Genomic DNA, 12,804 nt, shown 5'->3' with positions numbered 1-12,804 from the left:
AGTTAAAAATATGAAACCACTCACTAGAATATTATAAAAATTAAAAAAAAAAAAAAAAAAATTTATATATATATATATATATATATATATATATGTTACGGTAAAAGCCCGAAGAGTGGTAAAACCTAGGTTTTACCGGTAAATCCTAGGTTTTACCAAGTCGAGTTGGTAAAAGCCCGAAATACGCTTGAAAACGTATACATTTCGGGCTTTTACCAAGCACTACGGTAAAAGCTGACATTTCGTAACTTTCATGAAAATTAGTAAAAATGTGAATTTTCTAATTTTTATAAATTTGAAAGCTTGTACTTTAGTAATCACAACGATCCCGATTCTAATTAAAATTTTAATTAATTAACTAATTAGTCGTTCAAATTCGTAAAAATGAGTAAAATTGTGAATTTTTTTTTTTATAAATTTGAAAGCTTGTCATTTATTAATCACAACGATCCCGATGCTAATTAAAATCTTAATTAATTAACTAATTAGTCGTTCAAATTCGTCAAAATTAGTAAAATTGCGAATTTTCTGATTTTTATAAATTCGAAAGCTTGTAATTTAGTAATCACAACGATCCAGATGCTAATTAAAATATTAATTAATTAACTAATTAGTGATTAAAATTCGTAAAAATGAGTAAAATTGTGAATTTTTTTTTTATAAATTTGAAAGCTTGTCATTTATTAATCACAACGATCCCGATGCTAATTAAAATCTTAATTAATTAACTAATTAGTCGTTCAAATTCGTCAAAATTAGTAAAATTGCGAATTTTCTGATTTTTATAAATTTGAAAGCTTGTAATTTAGTAATCACAACGATCCCGATTTTAATTAAAATTTTAATTAATTAACTAATTAGTCGTTCAAATTCGTCAAAATTAGTAAAATTGCGAATTTTCTGATTTTTATAAATTTGAAAGCTTGTAATTTAGTAATCACAACGATCCAGATGCTAATTAAAATATTAATTAATTAACTAATCAGTGATTAAAATTCGTAAAAATGAGTAAAATTGTGAATTTTTCTAATTTTTATAAATTTGAAAGCTTGCCATTTATTAATCACAACGATACCGATTCTAATTAAAATCTTAATTAATTAACTAATTAGTCGTTCACATTCGTCAAAATTAGTAAAATTGCAAATTTCTTAATTTTCATAAATTTGAAAGCTTGTCATTTATCAACCACAATGATCCTGGTGCTAATTAAGATCATAATTAATTAACTAACTAATCATTCAAATTCATAAAAATTAGTGAAATTGCGAATTTTCTGATTTTTATAAATTTGAAAGCTTGTAATTTAGTAATCACAACGATCCAGATGCTAATTAAAATATTAATTAATTAACTAATCAGTGATTAAAATTCGTAAAAATGAGTAAAATTGTGAATTTTTCTAATTTTTATAAATTTGAAAGCTTGCCATTTATTAATCACAACGATACCGATTCTAATTAAAATCTTAATTAATTAACTAATTAGTCGTTCACATTCGTCAAAATTAGTAAAATTGCAAATTTCTTAATTTTCATAAATTTGAAAGCTTGTCATTTATCAACCACAATGATCCTGGTGCTAATTAAGATCATAATTAATTAACTAACTAATCATTCAAATTCATAAAAATTAGTGAAATTGCGAATTTTCTGATTTTTATAAATTTGAAAGCTTGTAATTTAGTAATCACAACGATCCAGATGCTAATTAAAATATTAATTAATAAACTAATTAGTGATTAAAATTTCTGAAAATTAGTAAAATTGTGAATTTTTTAATTTTTATAAATTTGAAAGCTTGTAATTTAGTAATCACAACGATCCTGATGCTAATTAAAATATTAATTAATTATTTAATTAGTGATTAAAATTCGTGAAAATTGGTAAAATTTCGAATTTTTATAAATTTGAAAGCTTGTAATTTATTAATGACAATGATATTGATGCTAATTAAGATCATAATTTATTAACTAATTAGTCATTCAAATTCGTGCAAATCGGTATAATTGCGAATTTTCCAATTTTCATAAATCTCAAAAGATTTTATAGCTAGTCCCGGGGGGGGGGGTTACCAGTTGCAATCTGTAAAACAAATGGTGGCCATGGTTCGATACGCTCGCGTGGTATAAATTAGAGCTTGTCTTTGAATCACGTCCATTTTTGCCAGGCGCCGAGCAGAGGGGGTAGAAAACCAGATGGGAGCCCCAAGGGCAATCTGTCGATGCAGTACAGTTCTGTAGAGGGTGTTCCCCAGATTACGATGGTATCCCCACCCTGCACCCAATAATCGTCTGAAATGATCTAGCGTATTGATAGCTTTTCTAAGTAAGTAATGTGAGTGTGTAAAAAATATTAGCTTGTTGACGAACCATATTCCGAAAATTTTGAGACCTTTTTCGGCAAACTTAATTTGTTCCCCGTTAGTTTTCATAGCGGGACTCTTTTTCCTCTTGTTTTGCCAGAGAAATGAGGACTTGGATGGTTCCACTTGCAGATCATTTTGTTGTAAACATTTGGAGATCTGTGTCAACGCAGCGTTGACAGAGGCTGTAATTTCAGTGGGTTCCTTAGCAGACATCAAGAGAAGGAAGTCATCGGCAAAGGCTTATGCTGTGATCCTCGAGGCCCACTGGAGTAGAAGTAATGAATCGAATGTAGTATTCCTAGAAAGCGGGTCCGCCACATAAGCCCTGGGGGCAACCTCAAACCAACCTTTTGGATGCTGGTGCTGTACTTATATTAAGAGAGCGTCCCGAGAAAATGTCCTCCAAAATATTTCTTAGCTGAAGAGGAGTAGACATAATTCGAAGGCTATTAGTTATTACCTCATGAAGCACACAATTAAAAGCTCTCTTAATGTCGAGGGAGATAACGATGTGAGTAGATGTTCCTTCCTCCTATTCTCAATCTGTTCCATTAAATGAAGGGCATCATGTGTTGAGTGAGCCAAACAAAAACCAAATTGAAAAGATGAAGGAGGCCGTCCTGGTCAACATAGTAGGAGAATCGTTGTATAAAAAGTTTTTCGAGCACCTTTCTTCTGTCCATCTTCAGGGTGATTCAGAAATGATGGAAAAACTTCAAGAGGCGATAGTACTCACCAACACAAACAATTGTCATCAAAGAATGCATGGTCTAACATGAAACGCAAACGCGGGAGCGCGTTTCGAAACGGCTGCTCCGCAAACATTAAAACGGCATTCCTGTTGAAAATTATCTGGAGATAAAGAACACGATGTGTGTGCATGCAAATGTAACCTGGGAAAAAAGAAGAAACAGTACTCAAATCTGCGTCACAGTGAATAAAAGGCGCGGACTTCAGCCTTGTAAATTTATGCCAGCGTGCAACCGTTCTAACAGTTGTAACGTACTGGATAATGACACACTTTAGTAATACTGAGTCCACGCCTTTTATTCACTGTGACGCAGATCTGCATACGGTTTCTTTTTCTTCCCCAGATTACATTTGCATGCATGAATGGCGTTATTTTTATTCCGATAAATTTCAACGGGAATGCCGTTTTAACGTTTGCGGAGCGGCCGTTTCGAAAGGCACTAGCGCGTTTACGTTTGATGTTAGATTATGCATTCGTTGATGACAATTGTTTGTATTGGGTGAACTATCACTTCTTAAAGTTTCTCCCATCTTTTCTGAATCACCTTGTATTATTCGTAAGACCTCATGTCCTTCAAATGGTGGCTATGCAAGAGGGCTGTTCAGATGGTTGTTTTGGATCGGTATTGATGCACACAACTCTGGGAAAAGGCTTGCCAGATGTTTCTCTGTTATAGCTTTTGGTGTGGAGATGGACTGCATTGGAAGTTGCATCTGCGTTCGCCTGGGTCGAAATACTGCCTTATAGGGCATACCATATTCCGTAGCAGCTTGCGTGCAGAGCCTATTCCAGGAGCTGGATTTGGTTTGTATTATTGCTCGTTTGAAAAGTGTTCGAGCCCTTCGAAAGAAGGCCATAGTGATTCAAGTCCAGCCATTTGAGATTGGTACATTCTAGGAGGAAAAGGGAGATTAAAAAGACAGCATCTAGCTGTCTTTTAACAGGGCCGGATTAAGATGTTTGGAGGCCCTGAGCACTTGAATTATTTTGGTGTCCCCCACCACCCGGTCCTTACAAGTATATTTTACTCGACATTGAACCTATAAATAAATAAATGAAATTTTATACTTCCGAAGTAATTAATCTGAGGCAGAATTATAGTGTGAATATTTCTAAGCACGGGCATTGAAGGTGTTTCCCCCTTTTAGCTAACGCTTTTCTTTTCCTACTTTCAAAGGCTTTGATAATATCCGATGATGATGTCTCTCGCCGCTATTACTACGAAGGTTTTGACTGCTGGAAGATAAATCCAGGAAAGAACATTTAAGCGCCCTTGTGCGGACCCACGTCCTCTCACTTGCCGGGTGAGCGTACTAGACCACAAAACCAACGAATCCTCTTTGCTTGGAGCTTGTGTGCGCTGAATGGAGCCGTACATAGACAGCCAGATCTAACTCAGGCCGAAGCTCACAATTTCTGACATTGCCACGAGATGGTAATTTATCCGAAAATGATGTCACTCTCTGCTGCGAAAGTTTTGACAGCAGTCTGGCTGTCTATGTACGGTCCCGTTCAGAGCACACGAGCTGCAAGGAAAGAGGATTCGTTTACTTGTACTTTGTAGTTCAGTGTGCTCACCCGGCAAGTGAGAGGAAGTAGGTTCAATTCCCCGCAAGGCCAGTTGAATTTTCTTTTCTGGATTTATCTTAGCATCAGCCAGCTGTTAAAAAAAACCTTCGTATGGATAGCGGAGAGTGACACATCATCTTCGGAAAAACTAAACTGTCTCACGACGGTCCCAGGCGGCGGATAAGCTCGATCCACCCCTGGGAGGAGGACAGTGCTAATAAAATAATACCTCACGCGTGAGGCCTTTCAAAATATCTATAGTAAAGCACACTTTAAAAGTGCTTCAAACTTCCCGTAGAGTAGATAACTGTCCGACAAAATTTAGCAATTTTTTTGTGAAAAAAAGAGTAAAAAGTTATTGATGCAGGATAGTTCAGACAAGTGGTTTTGAATATGGCTGGCTTTTTTTTCACACAAGATTTCTAGCAGTTCCAAAAATTGTAGAAAATAAAATGGAACAACTCCTACTCACTGCGCTTGGAACCCACGCTGCCCAAGCAATGACAATGATTTAGAGAACATTTCTTTGAACCAACTTTGATTGGAAATTCGTTTAAAGATAATTAATAGGAATAAGATTTTTGGCTATTCGAAAAACACATTAGCTGGAACAATTACTATAAATTAAATTCAATAAATTTCCCAAGACAATCGTAATAAATCATTTTCAGAATGTGTAAATTACAGTTATTACGATTGAATATATCACAACACTAGATAATAACATACTTTTTCCAAAATTTGCCGATTGGTTTTGGTTGTTCCCAAGATGAAAAAATCCCGAAATGAGCTGTATAATTACTGTTTACTGCCAATGATCATTAAAATATCCGGAACGTGTGCACTCGATGGCGTTGAGAAAATTAGAAAACTTCATGAACTTGAATGACTAATTAGTTAATTAATTATGATCTTTATTAGCACCAGGATCGTTGCGATTGATAAGTTACAAGCTTTCAAATTTATGAAAATTAAAAATTCGCAATTTAACTAATTTTGATTAATTTGAACGACTAATTAGTAAATTAATTAAGATTTTAATTAGCATCGGGATCGTTGTGATTAATAAATGACAAGCTTTCCAATTTATAAAAATAAAAAAATTCACAATTTTACTCATTTTTACGAATTTTAATCACTAATTAGTTAATTAATTAATATTTTAATTAGCATCTGGATCGTTGTGATTACTAAATTACAAGCTTTCAAATTTATAAAAATCAGAAAATTCGCAATTTTACTAATTTTGACGAATTTGAACGACTAATTAGTTAATTAATTAAGATTTTAATTAGAATCGGTATCGTTGTGATTAATAAATGGCAAGCTTTCAAATTTATAAAAATTAGAAAAATTCACAATTTTACTCATTTTTACGAATTTTAATCACTGATTAGTTAATTAATTAATATTTTAATTAGCATCTGGATCGTTGTGATTACTAAATTACAAGCTTTCAAATTTATAAAAATTAGAAAAATTCACAATTTTACTCATTTTTACTGATTTTAATCACTAATTAGTTAATTAATTAATATTTTAATTAGCATCTGGATCGTTGTGATTACTAAATTACAAGCTTTCAAATTTATAAAAATCAGAAAATTCGCAATTTTACTAATTTTGACGAATTTGAACGACTAATTAGTTAATTAATTAAGATTTTAATTAGCATCGGGATCGTTGTGATTAATAAATGACAAGCTTTCAAATTTATAAAAAAAAAATTCACAATTTTACTCATTTTTACGAATTTTAATCACTAATTAGTTAATTAATTAATATTTTAATTAGCATCTGGATCGTTGTGATTACTAAATTACAAGCTTTCAAATTTATAAAAATCAGAAAATTCGCAATTTTACTAATTTTGACGAATTTGAACGACTAATTAGTTAATTAATTAAGATTTTAATTAGCATCGGGATCGTTGTGATTAATAAATGACAAGCTTTCAAATTTATAAAAAAAAAATTCACAATTTTACTCATTTTTACGAATTTTAATCACTAATTAGTTAATTAATTAATATTTTAATTAGCATCTGGATCGTTGTGATTACTAAATTACAAGCTTTCAAATTTATAAAAATCAGAAAATTCGCAATTTTACTAATTTTGACGAATTTGAACGACTAATTAGTTAATTAATTAAGATTTTAATTAGCATCGGGATCGTTGTGATTAATAAATGACAAGCTTTCAAATTTATAAAAAAAAAATTCACAATTTTACTCATTTTTACGAATTTTAATCACTAATTAGTTAATTAATTAATATTTTAATTAGCATCTGGATCGTTGTGATTACTAAATTACAAGCTTTCAAATTTATAAAAATCAGAAAATTCGCAATTTTACTAATTTTGACGAATTTGAACGACTAATTAGTTAATTAATTAAGATTTTAATTAGCATCGGGATCGTTGTGATTAATAAATGACAAGCTTTCAAATTTATAAAAATTAGAAAATTCACATTTTTACTAATTTTCATGAAAGTTACGAAATGTCAGCTTTTACCGTAGTGCTTGGTAAAAGCCCGAAATGTATACGTTTTCAAGCGTATTTCGGGCTTTTACCAACTCGACTTGGTAAAACCTAGGATTTACCGGTAAAACCTAGGTTTTACCACTCTCCGGGCTTTTACCGTAACATATATATATATATATATATATATATATATATATATATATATATATATATATATAATATATATATATATATATATATTTATTTTTTTTTTTTTTGTGATACATAAAATTCCAATTTTTTTAAACGATCAAATTATGTTTTAATTGAGCCATTTAAAAATTAAAATTTGATCTGATGCCAATTTTCAATAAATTAGAAACTTCAGTTTTTCAATGTATCAAATTTCCACATTTAAATTGATAACAAATTAACAAATTGATAACATTGGAATTTTGAAATGAGAATAAAAATTTTAATTTTTCAATAAATAAAACTTCAATTTTAAAATGGATAGAATCGAAATTTCAAAATGAATAGAATTCAAAAAATTCGAAAAAAATTCCAAGTTTTAGATTTCATTCTAATTTTTCGATAGGTAAAATTCCATTTTTTTCAATCGATAAATATTCGATTTGCAAATAAATACAACTCCAATTTTAAAGTGATTAAGAGTTTTGAAATGAATCAAATTCGAATTTTTGATTTAATTCCAATGAGTGACCAAATTCCGATTTATGATTAAATTACCAATTTATTTATTTAAATACAAACTACGGGCGAAAGCCCAGTTTGCATATATGAATACAAGAAAAATATGTATACATACAAAATTCAAAGTTTAAAAATATGCATCATTAGTATTACTGCATCTCAGAAATCGGTACAATGGAGAATTTTTCAAAACATCAGAATGATATGGAACATATACAATAGAGCAAGAAATAAACGCCGCGCCCGCCTGAAGCTATTTGATATCGTTCCCCCCACCTCTTGCCAGAAATATGAATGTGTAAATTTTTATAGAACTTGGAAAATGACTTTGAATGTTTGCTCTACCCATGTTATTTGCCTTTCTGGAAAAACGTAGATAGCAAAATAAGTAATCCAACCAGCTGATGAACCCAAAAGTGAAAATGTGCACATTAATATCTCTGGTATAGAAAGAGCGATATGCTGAACATGCTTGTCATATCCTGGAATTTCGTTTTAGAATAGTTTTTGTTTTTTGAATCAGTAATTTTAGAAATCATCACTAGTTTTCGTTGAATCGAATTGTTTCGTCATGATAAAAAATTTGATCAAAATATTGATTCAAATATTTTTAAATACGACCACTTGTCTGAAATGTTATGCACAGGAACACAATTTGATATATAATCGATTTAGGGCGGTATTCACCGATATGGTTTAAACCAGTGATTCCCAACGTGGGCGTAAACGTCCCCTAGGGGCGATGGAATGTTCCAGGGAGGGCGGTAGAAGCTACGGGTATAACATAGGATTCTATGGGTTAGATTGCGTTGGGAGGCGATGGGACGAAAGAGGTTGAGAAACTGGTTTAAACTATAGTCACAACTTTTTGATAAGAGATCGACACGGATTGGTTAAATTCAGGTGTTTAGCCAATCTGTGTTGATCTCTTATCCAAAAATTGTGACCACCGTGTTAAACCGTGTCGGTGAATACGACCCTAAACGGTTCTGAAGAGTTTCCTGGCATTTTTCGCAAGATAGCAGTTCTGTACATGAAAATTAGAGTGGGATGGACGAATTTATGGCGGGGAGGGATTCCAGGCACTCCAAGAAAAGTTACTAAGCAAGATATTCATTATAGTATGCATTGTATGTAGGCCTATACAAAATTGCAATGTCTCACAAATAAACGCGTTGTAATGACATGATAGAATAATTAGAAAAAACACATTGTTTCCTTTATTTCTACGGATTGAATAGAAGGTAAAACTACAAAAAACACTATCAACCGAAAAGCCCATTTCCACATTATACTATTCCAGAGTCAGCATGTGGTCACAGGCAATTAGCATCCAGTCCAGACGTACAACTGTGTACTCATCTTTTCAAACAGCTTCCATGTTGAGATAAGCTTTCTATAGTTCCCAACGGGACGTCACGTATCTCCAGAAAAGAGAACGTTACCCACAACTCATTAATGTTAATTAGATTTTACACAATGTGCTCCTATGTTTTGATTTTACTTCAAGCGTTCAAAGACCATTTCGTAAGAAACACGAACAAAACACGATCATGTTATAATGATGTAATTCGTGTTTTATTTGAAGTGTAGTCATTCCCCGTTGTTACGACACCACGGCTATAACGCCAATGATTGGTGGCCCCGGATGATTCGCCGATGAGAACGCTATAATTTTCTGATAGTGAGAAAACTGCCAGCTTAACCGTAAAAAACGAGCAAAAATCACAAAATTTCGTTTCCTTAATAAAAAAAAAAGGGGGGGGGGTGAGACTAAAAGTTTTCTGATATAGAAAACGAGATTCTTTTAAACATGTTGATGACCTTGTCTTGAGATATACAAGTTCAATAATATTCCATGTGCATGTAAGGTTACGTCTGGAATCTCATCAGTGATTCTATAGCCGAGACGTACGCACCTGTTTTACGCGGAAGCTGCGATTACAATTGTACATGCAAATCACTTTTCTTATTTATACTTTTTATTTCCATTTGCGTTTCCTTTAGAAAAAGTCAATGGCCTCAACAGAGCCTTCACAAAAAGCTTGATCTATAATTACCAGTGAAAACTATAGAGACGTTTCTCTATTTTCACGGCCTGTCTGCTTGCTAGAAGGCCAAGGCCGAGTTTATTGTCTACATATTTTTTTTTTTCCTGAATCGTATATAACAGTAGCTCTAGAAGTGTGAATACCCCATTGAAAACTATAACAAGGAAACTCGTTTCTTTCTCAGTTTCGTGACTTTTCTTCTTATAAAAAGATGATGACTTCTCTTTATTAGGATTTTCTTCTTTTCACTTTTTGCACCATTATTATTATGTATATGCATTATATAATGATAAACTTCGCGTCAAATGGGTTTCGTGCTTCCGGGAATAAGGAAGCGAATGGGATAATATATTTGCATTTAAAAATATACAAGATTTGACATGGTGTTTGTCCATATCAGCGGGATACATCCGAGTCAAAATGCTTTTGACCACACGTTGATGGGCACTGCCATTCATTGTTTCATTTGGCGTTGATGTTTTCCTATGTGTTTAATACACATGGTAGATGAAAAGCCCATGACGCATTTTAAAAATTAATATCAATAGAAACAACAAAAAATGCGGATTACACTGAAATATTTGTCGTGGCGTAGAGTTTTATTTATGAATGGAAAAGTTCAAATTTCCACTCTTAGATGGTGCTGTAGCACAAGAAATTCGACGTAACACATTGATTATGCACTGTCCAAGTCGCATTTTGAGATTGTCATGACTTGCGTTACGTAAAATTGTCACGTTTGGATGCGAGTACCTTTTCCGGCTCGGACTACATCTAAACGAGTGAAAGAGTATTGGTGACTTCTTAAGTACTCGTATTCAACGAATATAAGACAAATATGCGAAAAACACAAAAAACTCCTAATGAATTTCGACACACAGTGTCGTCTTAAGAGGAAAAAATATTTAACCCCTAATCACACGCTGATCGAAGATCCTACTTGGGTTGGATACCAAATCTTATCTCTCGGTTGTACAGCGGAAATTTTTTTCCCTTCTGAAGACGACACCCGATGTGTGTCGAAATGCATTAGGAGGTTTTTTTGTATTTTTCGTATATTTGCCTTATTCGTTGGTGACTTCCTTTTATTCTTGGGCAAAGTTGATCTACTCTTTCGAGTGAAAGGATACTCATGTTTTAACTTGTCTTATAAAAATTTGATTTGTCTTGTATATAGTTATAAACATTAATTATGCACTGTTTGTGCCGCATTTTATGTGTTACTAGCTATAATACCCGTAGCTGCCAGGGTTTTCCCTCCATATACTGACAGCATGAAAGTGACAAACCATTGTAAAGGAATAAACATGTCTGAGACGCATCCTTAGGGAATCGCGGCAATAAAAGTAAAAATTCCGAAACTCATTGTTCATGCCCACGAACCATTGTTACCCGACGGGGTTTCTCTCATTTCGGGCATATTTGACCTGCTCTTACGAACTTTTATGGTAGCCTATCGTTCAAGTCGGGTCTTGTTTCCTATACGGTCGAATCCCGTTATAACGAACTCCAAGAGACCGGAGAAAATCATTTCTTTATAACGAAATTTCGTTATAAAGGAATCGCAGGGTTTTGTATTGTTTCTATGTAAAATTATCTGAGGGATTTGAAAGCGTTCGTTAAAACGAAATTTTCGCTATAACGGTATTCGTTAAAACGGGATTCGACTTTATTTGCAAAATTTGGCGGCGATCGGTCAAAAATTGTAGATTGGTATAGAGAACGAACAATCACACGCACACAAAGGACGAAAGTGAAAAATATTGGTGAAATAAAATTTCGAACTTTTATTTATTTGAAAAAAAAAACAAAAACTACGTCACAGTACTTTTATGCAAACCGCACATTTTTAATCATGCCAATTGGTTGATTTTTTTATTAATTTTTAAAATGTTGTACTTTTCGTCTACTCTGCATTTCATGTACACTGAGTATTTTGTGTACTGGAAAGTCTAGTACAAAAATAGTTTTTATGGAAGTGAAATTTGAATATTGAACTCGTAAAAAGTTCGAATTTTCTACAGACCACGCGTAATATCTATTTCATGTATTTTTAGATAGAGGAAACTTTGAATTCAACACGATCCCATGTCATTATACGGAATGCTGTTCCCAAATACACGAAAATTACGGAAGTATAGATATTTGTATGAGAATAAATACAGGCGGCCCCGCTTAATCAGGTAACGGATTCTCCGCTTAAACGGATAAAATCCTCTCCTTCACCAAAATTTATTCATCAGGAGACAATGTTAAAGTTTCTAACTTAATATAATAATTTCAGCTTTTCCCCGCTTAATGGAATACTGTGTTTCACACGTGAACTGTTAATACACGTCAACTACTATATACATGTTTTTATTGAATGAGAGATTTGGATTTAATAGAAAAATATGCTACACTAGGTTAAGATAAATATATTTTAGGAGTAGGTACAGACCTCCGAGTATTCCAGTTTTCTTGAATAGATACATTTAAATGTTTTATTTTTGTTCTCCGTTGAGCCAATAGAGGGATCTAACTTTCCTAATGAAAAGTAAAATTCTTCGGTATTATAACGAAATGTAATTTTTATTTCATTTTTGATGTCCGATTTATTCGCGAAGCTTCATTAATATTGATCCTTTTCGTCGGTTTTCAATATACATACAAATTATACTAACGTTGTAAAATGGCAATGGACTTGTTCCCCGCTTAATCGGATATTGTGTGCTGGAATCGTTGATATACGATTAAGCGGGACTGTATCTGCATTTGTTTTATCATTATATGAAATCGCACTATGCAAAAGTCTCTAATGAACTGAGTGAAAACCAATAAAAATTCAATAAATATACAATCACTAGAAAATATCAATAGATTTACATCAATCTTGTATAATAC

The 12,804-nt window shown here is 32.6% G+C and overlaps 1 protein-coding gene across 8 annotated transcripts in view; it reads right to left on the bottom strand.

Annotated features, from left to right (window-relative positions):
- The window catches only part of LOC149088468 (uncharacterized), a 100,959-nt gene that overhangs the window by 12,694 nt on the left and 75,461 nt on the right, over positions 1 to 12,804 (bottom strand). The gene's annotated exons all lie outside the window — the stretch shown is intronic.

This window comes from Pholcus phalangioides, unplaced genomic scaffold (genome assembly GCF_987345545.1).
Source record: "Pholcus phalangioides strain wild (caught in Gottingen) unplaced genomic scaffold, Ppha-v1.0 ptg000003l_1, whole genome shotgun sequence".
NCBI classification, from domain to species: domain Eukaryota; kingdom Metazoa; phylum Arthropoda; class Arachnida; order Araneae; family Pholcidae; genus Pholcus; species Pholcus phalangioides.
Note: the sequence above shows the minus strand (reverse complement) of the source record. Positions and strands in the feature narration are given on the sequence as shown.